At 30.4% G+C, this 11,949-nt stretch overlaps 1 long non-coding RNA gene across 1 annotated transcript; it reads right to left on the bottom strand.

Annotated features, from left to right (window-relative positions):
- Positions 1-2,849: 2,849 nt before the first annotated feature.
- Positions 2,850-8,909, bottom strand: LOC136271833 (uncharacterized). The gene is made up of 7 exons (XR_010709819.1): positions 7,824-8,909; positions 7,668-7,725; positions 7,420-7,545; positions 7,218-7,288; positions 4,053-4,117; positions 3,835-3,975; positions 2,850-3,012 (listed from the first exon to the last, which is right to left on the bottom strand). It is a non-coding gene; the product is annotated as an uncharacterized lncRNA (long non-coding RNA).
- Positions 8,910-11,949: the final 3,040 nt, after the last annotated feature.

Raw genomic sequence — 11,949 nt, 5'->3', positions numbered from 1 at the left:
TGTCTAAATCCACACTTTGCGCATTGGATTTCACAATTTAAGAAAAATATAATCTGCAATAAAAATAGGTAATTTGTGAAAATTCTAACTTTGTATGCATTATTATTCTGAAGTCATATTGTCCCTACCCAAAGGCCTGCATTTCTGATCCAGGGAGCCATGGATTTCACAATTTTGGCAGAACGCTTCGTGGACATCATAGCCTTTAATTCATTATACCCCCCTTGCTGTAGAAGTAGAAAATACCATTTTCTAATATTTGATTTTAAAAAATGCGCTGTATTGATACGTGTATAATGACCCAGCCCTTGCACCTGATCCCCTGACAAAGGGACCATGTACACACAATTTTGGTAGAACGCTTTTTTTTCATATTTTTCTAATTTTTTTTTCAGTTTCCCTGCTTACCATAAACTATGTGTCTTTGCTGCATGTTCAATGGTAGGTTATACATTTTGAAACTTGCATCTTTTTTTTTTTTACAGTTTTTACCTATCATAATGATTTATGGTCCTTCGGAGGTTGGGGTCATGAATTTCAAAATTCATTTTATACATCATTATTGTTAAATAATAACATTTATGTAAACTTAATGAGATTTCTTTTAATGTGATTTATTAGTATGTATAGTGCCTTCTGGGGTTCAGCATCAGGGGTTACCCGCAATGCTTGTTGACCAATCAAATTTGTGGGCCTGTACGCGTGACAAGTTTCAGCGTCAATTTGGCGGACTTTAGTGTTCAGTGTCAACGAACAGAATTTATCTTCAAAATTATTATTTTTTGTTTAATATAACCTTAAAGTTTTATTTGTATTATTGTATTAAACTGGTATTTCATACTCAGTATTAACAGGGGAGATTATTAGCTGAAGGGTTAAGATTTTTGTCGTAAATTTTATGCAAGTTGATGTAAAATAATCTCCCCTTATCTTGGTTAATTTCTAGTCATTTAGTAATATGACTAAATTCGTAATACATGTGTTGTCTCATCTTGTAAGCTTCTAGTCAGATCAGAAAGTATTAAATAAATTCATTTTTCAGCAGATGCTACACACCAAATATTGTAAAGATATCCTTTGCAGTTTCAGAGAAGAAACCAAAATGCTCAAAAGTTAACACATGATGACGAACAAACGCGGATATCGTGGTTAGGTCCAAATACTGTTTCAATTCCGCTTTGCCAGAGTAACTGCATAGGAGAGTTGATTAAAATTAACTCCCAAAACTTAAAAGACCACAACTAAAGCCTGGTACAAGTTTACAAGTGATTGTCAAACACCTCATATTTGAAGTATACTTGTCTCTAAGAGAAAGACATTTTTTTTTAAAATCTGCAATCAGTTCGTATAAGTACATCTTTGATGAACGTCGTAGATACCTTCAGATACACATACATGTAATTAATACAGAAGACTGGCCACTGCATGCATTTGAAATTAAGACACCTTTTTAAAGAAGAAACCCACTATTTTAGGCTGAGATTTGTTTTTAGCGTTATGTTCTTTACTCGTTTTTAAAACATATTTGCTGTTTTATAAAACCAACTTTTAGAGAGACACAGATCGGCTTTGAATTATCAGTAAATGCTCTGATTTATCATTTCTTTGATCTTGATCTTCGGCATCGACATTTTGAACACATACTGTCATTTTACAATATCAAACTCTTATACATGTACCCTCTGCTGGAGGGGTACTAGTATATTCGAATCACTTCAAACGTTTGCCTTTCGTCCAAAGCCAATGGGTTAACTTTCACGATACTTGGCAGAAAGCATTTTTTGAAGACAATTCAAGTTTGTAAAATTGAATAGTCACTATTTTTCAAAGAGAGATGATTATAACTATAAAAAATCTATTAGCATTTTAAATAATCTTCTTTTTTAAAGTCATTAGGTCCGAATATTTTAATCTTGTTAAACTGGTTGGAAGCATCAAGTTCTGGTCATGTAGATATAAGTTCAAATCATTATTATTGAGGGTAGGTGTGTGCTAAACTTTTGGTAACTTTTTGTTTCGTTTTTTTTTTTTTTTTTACAAATCATTAAATATCATTAAATATTGAAAAACTTTCATACACCAGATAAACTAAAAAAATGTGGAACCTCCTGAGATAGTATGACTATGTAATTTTGTTCAAATTATGATTATAATCCTCAGAATCACAGATGGGCCGCAATGGTGGGGGTGTAAAAGTTTCAACATTAAATTTGAGAAAAAATTTTTAAAAGATATTCTATTCAAAAAATATTCGACCAGGAAGTGTGAGAGCATTCTCAGGAACTGAGCTTATTCAAATTACTTGGTAAGAGTGTGGACACGATAGGGGAATCTTAACATAGGCAAACATTAGTACAATATCTTTAGTACGTTTATTTTTTTTTCAAAATCAATATGGCCAGAAAAGCAATTACTTTTGTGGAATCATCGTTAGGAAAAAGTGGGTTCAGGTTTGTTAAAAACATCAACTTTGGGAGTAGTAGGATCTGGCAAGCAGCTTACATAGAATTTTTAAATAATGTTAACATAAAAATTAAAAAAAAATGAGATCCAACTAAATATGATATACTGTACTTAATTGAGAAGATAGTTTACATTTGTATGTGATACTAAAAAGTTTATTTGATTGGCGTTATGACTATTGTTAATCAAATGACAGAAGTGGCTCCTGGGCATTTTTCTTTGTTTAAAAAACAATGCATCAATTCTAAAGGTGAAAATATAAATGCATATAAACTCATAATGATGTTTAAAACATTGATATAAAGAATCTCCTTTCCAACATTGTTTATTCCAAAAATTTGAATTTTCGTGTGAAAATAATCAATGTTGACTTTCAACGTTTAGCGAATAGAAACAAAGCTATAGATAATATGATCATAACAGCTGAAAAAATCACAAGACTAACAACAGCATAGTACATGCCAAGTAGTAACGATGGATTACCAAGTGCTTCTGCTTTCTTCCTTGTGCAAGGGTTTTGTTCTGCCAAAAGGGTAGTGGATGTATTATCTGTAAAAAAAAATATTTAGAAAACTAGCTCATCGGTTTGCATATTGGCTCCGAAAAATATTAGTTGGATAGTAATTGTATTACAGGTATAACATAACTTTAAATATTTTTCTTATACCAAACTTTGGAATACTTAGCAATGACTTTGGGTGTTGATTATTTAATAGTTGAAACTCGAATAGTTTTCGACGTTGGAATTAAAATGCTCAAATTTTCTTAAATCAAATAAAAATCTCAATCAAAACATATTAAAGTAATAAAAAGTAAAATCAGCAAAACTATTTATCTATGTCAGGCACATACTAATGTAACATCAAGTTGTTTAATATTTAAAAGTCATACCAACAACTATGTGCAAACAATACGTACATACATGTAATACGTACATGTACATATTAATAAGGGTTTCAAGGTGATTCAAATCATAATGCAACTTCGAGTTGTTTAATATTTTTAAGTCATGCTAGCAACTATGATCGGTACATCTGTGCAAACAATACATACAGAATACGTACATATTAACAAGGGTTTCACGGTGATTCAAATCCTAGCGACAGCTGCGACGCAAAATGAAACAAGCTATTTTATTTATTTTAACAAAGTATCCGAAACACACACACACACACACACACACACACACACATGTCGGCATTCGGTTTGTGTGCTTTTGTCAAAAAAAAAAATTATAAAAAAAATAATAAATCGCAGTATTAGTTACCTGATTACGTCGTCAATATGTCTTAATAATCACACATACCATATACATGTATTTTATCATTTATGCCAAAAAAATAAACTTACACAATACTTAAAAAAGAATACCTTCTGATGCAAACTTTGAACATCCTGCTATATGATTGCATTGATCTTTGGTACAGTTGCATTTAAGTCGACATTCCCGACCATAGTACAGTTCAGGACAATTTGTTGTACAGTTTTCCCCAATATAACCATCACTGCAGGCTTACAAAAATGAAAATAAACGCTCATTATCAAGAAAATGTCCTTACGTCAGAAATTAAAAGAAAACTTGTGAATACCTGAACAACTTCCAAGAGTCTCATTCCAAATATATCCCAGGCAACATTTTGTTTTTTCGTCCTGTCTAAATTTAGAAATATTCGTTTATATAAATAAAGCTTTCAATAAATCAAGTCTGTTAAGGTGGACTAAATCATTTATGATATGGAATTTCGTACAGAGATTTGATGGCGGCCTTTGGTGATTTTTTTTATAGTATTCACGATATGATACATCTTAATAAATGTTGAAGCCTTCTTATTACAGTAATATTTAGAAATTACATATATAATGAATGCTAAAATATTTTCGATAAGTAACCCAAAAAGACAAGATCATCATATTTTTATGTAGAAGTAAGACTTTTTAAAGTAAAATTTAAATTCTAGTAGATTTTGTTGAATGTCGTTAGATATTTGAAGGATTTTCGCGGGTACCTCTTTCACTGAATGTTTCAACATTGTCATGTATATTTTACAAGGCCCCGTTTTTAGTGCGTGTGTCAAATTCAAGAAATGTCATTCCAACAGCCCATTTGAAATTCACACTTTACAAAAAATAGCCCAAAAATTGTATCAAAACGAGTGCCTACGATGTCAATGAAAAGCTTAATTTGACTTTCCTGCACTGAAAATCGTCTGTTCCGCGTTTTTTAATGGAATTGCCGACCTTTTAAATATCACTTTTTGTTGATATTTGAAATCTGAATAACGGAGAAATACGAATAATAATACTATCGTTTTATACTTTGGTGCTGAATTTGATAACTTAAGAATTACAATTGCATTGGTTGCTTTTTATCTATTAAACGATCCTAATTAGCATTAGATTTACGTGGTCAATAATATATAAACTGCATGGTAAAGGAAGTATGTAGTCAACTGAACATACATGTACTGACAAGAATGCTGTAAAATTAAGATTAAGGTAATGAAGTACACTGTATTGCAAATAAATGAGTGACAATCCTAAACCGTTCAGATGAAAAAAAAGTGGCTTATTAAAATTATTTCTTATTTTAGGATTAAACTCACACAAGTCGATTGCTATAATCAAGTATTTTTTTTAACGAAAGCATGAACATGTTATTTAAGTATACATCAAGACAAACCTACCCTTTACATATCTGAATACAAGTTGATACACCACAATAAGAGAACAACAATGAACATAACAGAATCATCGTTTGCATCGTTGCCCTTTCAATTATTTGGAAATATTATTAAATTATTTCCTTATTATTATATTTTACATATAGTACACTAACATGTTTATGACACGTTCACACCGGAAATGTCACTAAAGCTGTATATGTTGGAAAGACGTGATACGTTTCCTCGTTTTCACTTTTTTTTTTTTGGTTGAAAAAACGAATGATTAGGGAATATTGACTTGTAAGGAAATTAATCAATAAATCATGTAAATTTTTGTATTATATCTCATTCATTTTTACATAGTTACTTATTGTTAAGAATTGTAATTCCAATTCTAGTGGATTTTTATAATTTATTGATGACAGGTACAGCTACAGGTACAGATAAATGTATTTGAAGGGTTTTCGTGTGTGTCTCATATTAAACACGAAATGATAGTCCTGAGGAAGTTACAACATTGTCATGTATATTTTACACGAACTCGTTTTTATTATGTGTGGCGAATCCGCGAAATATCATTTCAACAACTTTTTTTTCTAAAATTGATTATTCACAATGATTTGCCTACACAAATTTAATTGATTTGCAACATGAACCGAAAGCTTTTTTTTTACTTCCGTGCAAATATATCCGTCTATTGTCCTTTGTTTTAGTAAGAACTCTGCTAGTTTAGAATTTTTTTTATTATTTTTGAAATCTTCTTCAAATAATTACTAACCAACTCTCGACATTTTGTCGCTAAATTCAACAACCTACGCTTACAGATACCAACTGTGTTGATTGCTTTAATTCTCCAAAATAAGCATAAAAGCATTACCTGTTCACTACTCTATTAACTTCACGAAAAAGGAAGTACAGTATACGCTATATACAAACAACTAATAATTTTCAAAATGCTGTAAATTTTACCGAATGTAGCACAGTATTAACACAATAGAACAAATGTTAAATTAACAAGAGCAAAACCGTTGAGTCAACAGAAAAAAGTATCTCCAAAAATTTATTTTTTGTAAAGTTGTACTAAAGATTTATATAATTATTAATAAATGAATATTGTGAGAAATCTAGCTATAAAAGACATATGTGCATAATGAGTTTATTGTTGTAAGAAACCGTAAATGTACCCTGTTATTATCGTTCAAATTTCAAAAAGCGGTTATGCCTGTACCAATTATATTATACACAAATATTTACGTACATGTATGTACACACATTACGTGAAATAAACGAATATTCACAATTTATTATTTTTTTTCCTTCGATTAACGACGTTTTGCCATGATATTAAAGTCTTGTGACTGGTTTTAGACTAATGTTACTTTGAGGCACATAGCTTCAAATTGGATATACAAATTAAATATAGACAATTTCGATCTTAACAATATTGATTAATCAACAATAACTACAATCATACTGAATTATAACAAATGATGTTTTTTGATAATGGGCCATTAAGTGTGATCTTTGATTTATAACAATCCTGTGTATAATATAAACATGAAGAGAGCCAGAGAAAAGAGACTGATAAACCTCGTTAGCATGTTCCGGAAAAGAGGAGCGCCCCCATGATTTTGTGTTTTGATTCCTTGACAAGTGTGAGTGTCATTATGGTGGATGAATTGAGTCGATCCTATTTTGTAATTGAATCAAGATCTATAAGATAATAACTGAACAATTTCAAATTATACATGTAATATTTACCAACGGAATTCAATTTATTTAATTTGAATGAAATTTATTAAAAAAAAAACAGTGATGGGTTATGATACGAATTAACAAAGGAACACAATTTTCACTGATAATAATACACTTGATATATGTACACATGTAATAACTGGAAAATCGGGTAATGCTTTGCTGTTGATCACAAGTGGCTCCCAGTATATAGGTGAATATATTTTATGTAGAAACAAGGATGTTAATCATTTTTAGTTTAAAATACAAACTTAATTAAAACGAATCATGAATCAAACTTTATACAGTTAAATTAAAAACACACATGTTTCTGTTAATTTTATTATTTATGCATACCATTCTTCACCTCCACAGATGAATGAAAATGTGTGTGCTCTGTGGAAACGTTGTTGAATTATTAGTCCAATCTAAAAATAATAGAGCAGTGTTTCATTTAGAGCTTGCTGTTTAAATACTGTTTTATGATTCTAGGTAAAATTATTAAAAATTTCAAAACGTCATTGACATACTCCTTATACGTATTATGCATGTGACTTACCGGGACAACTGTCAGCAGGATCACAGTGATCCTCCGTGCAGGAACATTTTGACAAGCAGTTGCGTCCGTATTGTGGATACGGACATGGCATATCACAATGTGGTCCAAATGTACCAGCACGGCATCCTGAATTTTAAGATTTATATTTAAAATAGGAAAGATGCATGACATTTCGTGCATTTGTTTAAAACATCGTATGGAACTTAGACTTGAAAAGATATATAAAGAGTACATTGCATTAAACTGACCTATGCATCTATTTTATTCCATGAATATCCAGGACAGCACTCAACAATTCCTTCCGTACTGATATAAAAAAGGAAACAAAACAAGTGTTGGCATATCTGTTCATATATGTACACGCATGCGCATATTCAGTAACACTTATTTCAAAAATATATCACCTTCTGCAGACATTCGCATGTAAGGCAGCAATACAAACGAAAATCAACTGCGCTTCTTTCACTTCCAATGCAGACGACTTCATGGTTTCGTTCAAGACAAGATTAAAAAAAAGTTAATTTCCTGCAACATATCAAGTGAATAACTTTCAATGATTTATTTTTAAGTTTTTAATACGCAGTGTTCACTTCCTTTTCTACATAGATCGTCAAAGTTGATGTCAATGGTACGATTTCATGAACATATTGAGTTGTATACCGGAATCAGCTGACAAGTGCCTATCTAATAAGACAAGCATATTTGGGGTGGGGGTAAATTATGCAAATTATAGGCGCCAGAGTCGATCAAAATCCCTCGATGTGAAAACAGTTATATTTATAAACGCTCCTATCAATTACGGGTCGTTCTTTTGACGTTTGCATAAATTTCTTGCAGCACGTTATATGAATCATATATACTAGTATGTTCTTATGTGTAGTTTATTGAAAAAAAGCTAATGTTCCATCGATTTGAAAAGGAAGCTTTTGTTTACATGCATAAAGGAAACCAACATACCTATTAAAACATTTGACTTTTTCTCTTCTTCTAAATCCCATATCATTTATCTATTTCATTCATATTCTACTTCTATCATGAACGTGACAATTCCTTTAACAAACTTCATCCTTTGAATATTTTTCTCCAAAATCTGCATATAATTATGCAAACATGGTAAAAAAGTGATTGCTAATAAGAGGGGAGGTGTATTAAGTTACATAATAAAATCTGCGCCTAAAGCAATCAGGAATGTTTATAACTATTTGACAGAAAACTCATTTATATTGGCAACACACATATTTTGAAGAATTTTGTTTACAATGATTAAGCTTGTCAAAAATGTTAAAAAAGAAAAATTATAATATTTTGGCATTGAAAAAATGAACTTTATTTAATTATATGACAGTATGTATTTTCATAGATCAGCTTATTGGTTCGCAAAATCCATGGGACAATAAGGTTTTTTTTTACTAGAAATAGTTAAAACCAATTATGAGACAATCAGAACAGCAATACTTACTTTAACAACACTATCATATTTGTCAAACCAATATGTCCCTAGTGCAAATGTGACTATCTGTGAAAATGGTAATAGTTGTTAGGTCACGTGGGAAAAAACCCCAAATATAATTATAATAATTATTACTGATCCTTTCTCGCAATTAAATGCAGCAGTTGCAATCTCACTTGAAACTTTTGATGATGAAGATGTATCTGGTAAAACCGGGAGATTTTGTGGCGGTAACATGCGTGTCTTCACCTGGTTTAAAATATTGATATATTTGTAAAACATTGATATTTTAAAACATATTTACTGAAACAATAAAAGTTTATTTTAAGCAATCTAAGCGTGAAACCCAAGATGGGGAGGGTTGGTTGGTAGGTTTATACTCTTTTAACAATATGTCAGTCATTTTTAATTATGGTAAGACAAATTAATTTCAAAAATGTGCAACATAATAATGATGCCGGCCGTGCATATAAAGTTTAAATTAATCTACTTTTAATAAACAGGTATTTACACATAAATCTTAAATGTGACTCTTATTTACAACTGGCTAGCTCTGCACTCAAGTAGTCCAATGAAAAAAGAAGTCCGCACGTCATTGTGCAGGTCCCAATGTACCAATGCATCAAACAAAGTAATTATCACTTAATATCCAGTTTGACTTTCGTTTTATTTTATCAACAAAATTTATGGCAATTTACACATCTTGATCAAAATAGTGCTACAGCGGTGCGTCAATCTACCCGAAAGAATCGAAGCGAACACACATTTAATACAGAATGTGTTTTAAACTAGTTGGAATTGTCCATTAAAAAAAATTATCTCTGATATTTTTATACATATTTAGCACATTATACAATAATTGCTTTTAAGTTTAGGGTGTTGCATTGGACATGTATTGCTTTTTCAATATTGTTCTTATTTTTATTCATTATATCTACCAATAATGTTTTTATAATAGTGAAATTTTATGCTATGAACTTAATCTACTTATAATATATTTGTATGTTGTAATTACTACTGAATTCAAAATTTACTGATACTCCAAAAAATTGACTGTCATTGGCTAACATCTTTTGTACATTGGCTGACATATTCTGTACATTGTCTGTACCTCACTGTACATTTTATTGACTTCCACTGTACCCCCTGCACCCTATTATACAATTCTACTGAACAGCACTGTACCCCACTACTGACTTCCACTGTATCCGACTGTACGCCGCTGTACAGAGCACTGATAAGCACTGTACCCCACTGTGCGCTACTGAATCATTTTTAAGAGTAAAACCTTCAGTATAATATTTTCTTTGATATTCATTTTAGGTTGTTTAATTTATTCAAATGCTTTATTTATGAACTTCTATTGATATTGAATGTTACAATCACAAATTTGTTTTATATGTTTATTATGCCAGTCATTGCATCATTATCATAGAAATAATTTCCCTTATCAGCAAGGTTACAAAATTCGTTTATCTTTATATTGAAGATATTTTAAGAAAAACTGTACAGCTACGCATATACATAATATAACAACCTTCCTTAATTTCATTCGTTTTTGCTGGTATTAACTATACAGTTTATTGCTAAATATGCCAGTGACTTGTTTATTATTTTTTTTGGGTGGTTGATACACAGCCCACTAAATTCAAGAAATTAATAGCTTTTTTACAGTCCGATCATTCAAACGATGGCTTGTCATTTATAATAAGAAAGAATTTTGTTAATATACATGTAATTATACACATCCTAGATAAAAATGGTTCTTGAGCAAGCATACATTTAATGTTTTTCAGTCAAAAAACCGTTGGAAAAACGAGTTTTATAATTATAGAAATATAATTTGTTTTAAACCACCACCCCTCCAAAATTGTAATGGGTACAAGGAGAGGTTTATAACTCAGTATACGAATGTGTTGGTTAACATTTTTGAAAAAATATTCTTATTTAGAATTGCATTGATACATTTTTTAAATGATTATTTAAAAGCATCCAACTTTCTTAATTCTTGACAAAACAACAACTAGAACAAACTGGTTTAAATATTTGTATTTGAGTTCATAAAGCGGTTTTGATTAAATTTATCTGCTTTGCTTGCCAATGGACAATTTTATGGCAAATGCTACTCAGGTGAGCGGCGCAGTCCCTGTGGTGTTATACTATTGATTTAAGAAAATTATAGACATGTATACATGCATATATGGTACAATTCTTTTGAAGTTTTAATAGATTAAAAAAAGAAACAATCCGCCGTCACCAACGGACATGTTTTTTCCTCTTTTTTTTTCTTTTTTTTTTAAGAATTTGAGTTGACAATTGAATTGAGTTCTTTAATGTCAATGTTGTTGACGACAGGGCCAAGTGACTCTGATTGTTAAAATATGGAACTTGCCCATAAACCAAATAATACTGGATAATATACAAAATTTTGATGCTATACATTAGGGGCATATACTGGAACTCCTAAAGTAGACGTAAAACATCAGCCAATGGTTCGAATAATATCCTGGGGATAATAAAATCGTATAATGTATATAATTTTATACTTTAATATATCATAAAAACAATTTATTTATTTCTTTAATAGCAGAAAAGCTTATGCAATGTTTGAATCGGAGATACATTGTATATACCAGAAGTAGGTATTACATAGTGATGACATTTAATCAGTCATCGCTATTTGACTTAAATATGATCATTTGGTCAAAATATTTACTTTATGAATTTACTAAACATGAAATATATCTATTTGCTTTTACTTAAGAAAACAATTTAAATGATAAACACAATCTAAGCCCCAGCAATAGACGAACATCTGCTATGACCTGAAACATGCCCAAATATATCACTGAAATAACAAACATACTCTCGTAACTTTAATAGAAAGGAGGAAATATTTTTTTCCCAATAAAACAATAGCGGAAAACTTATATTGATGATATTTAAACTCAAATAATGCGGAAAACGTATGTTGATGATATTTAAAACCTGAGATTTTCTTTTTTCTTTGACCACAGTTATTGCTTTTATTTGCAAATATATAAAGATAAAATTAATGAAAAATACACCATTAATCATAA

Source organism: Magallana gigas, chromosome 9, assembly GCF_963853765.1.
Source record: "Magallana gigas chromosome 9, xbMagGiga1.1, whole genome shotgun sequence".
Taxonomy (NCBI): domain Eukaryota; kingdom Metazoa; phylum Mollusca; class Bivalvia; order Ostreida; family Ostreidae; genus Magallana; species Magallana gigas.
Note: the sequence above shows the minus strand (reverse complement) of the source record. Positions and strands in the feature narration are given on the sequence as shown.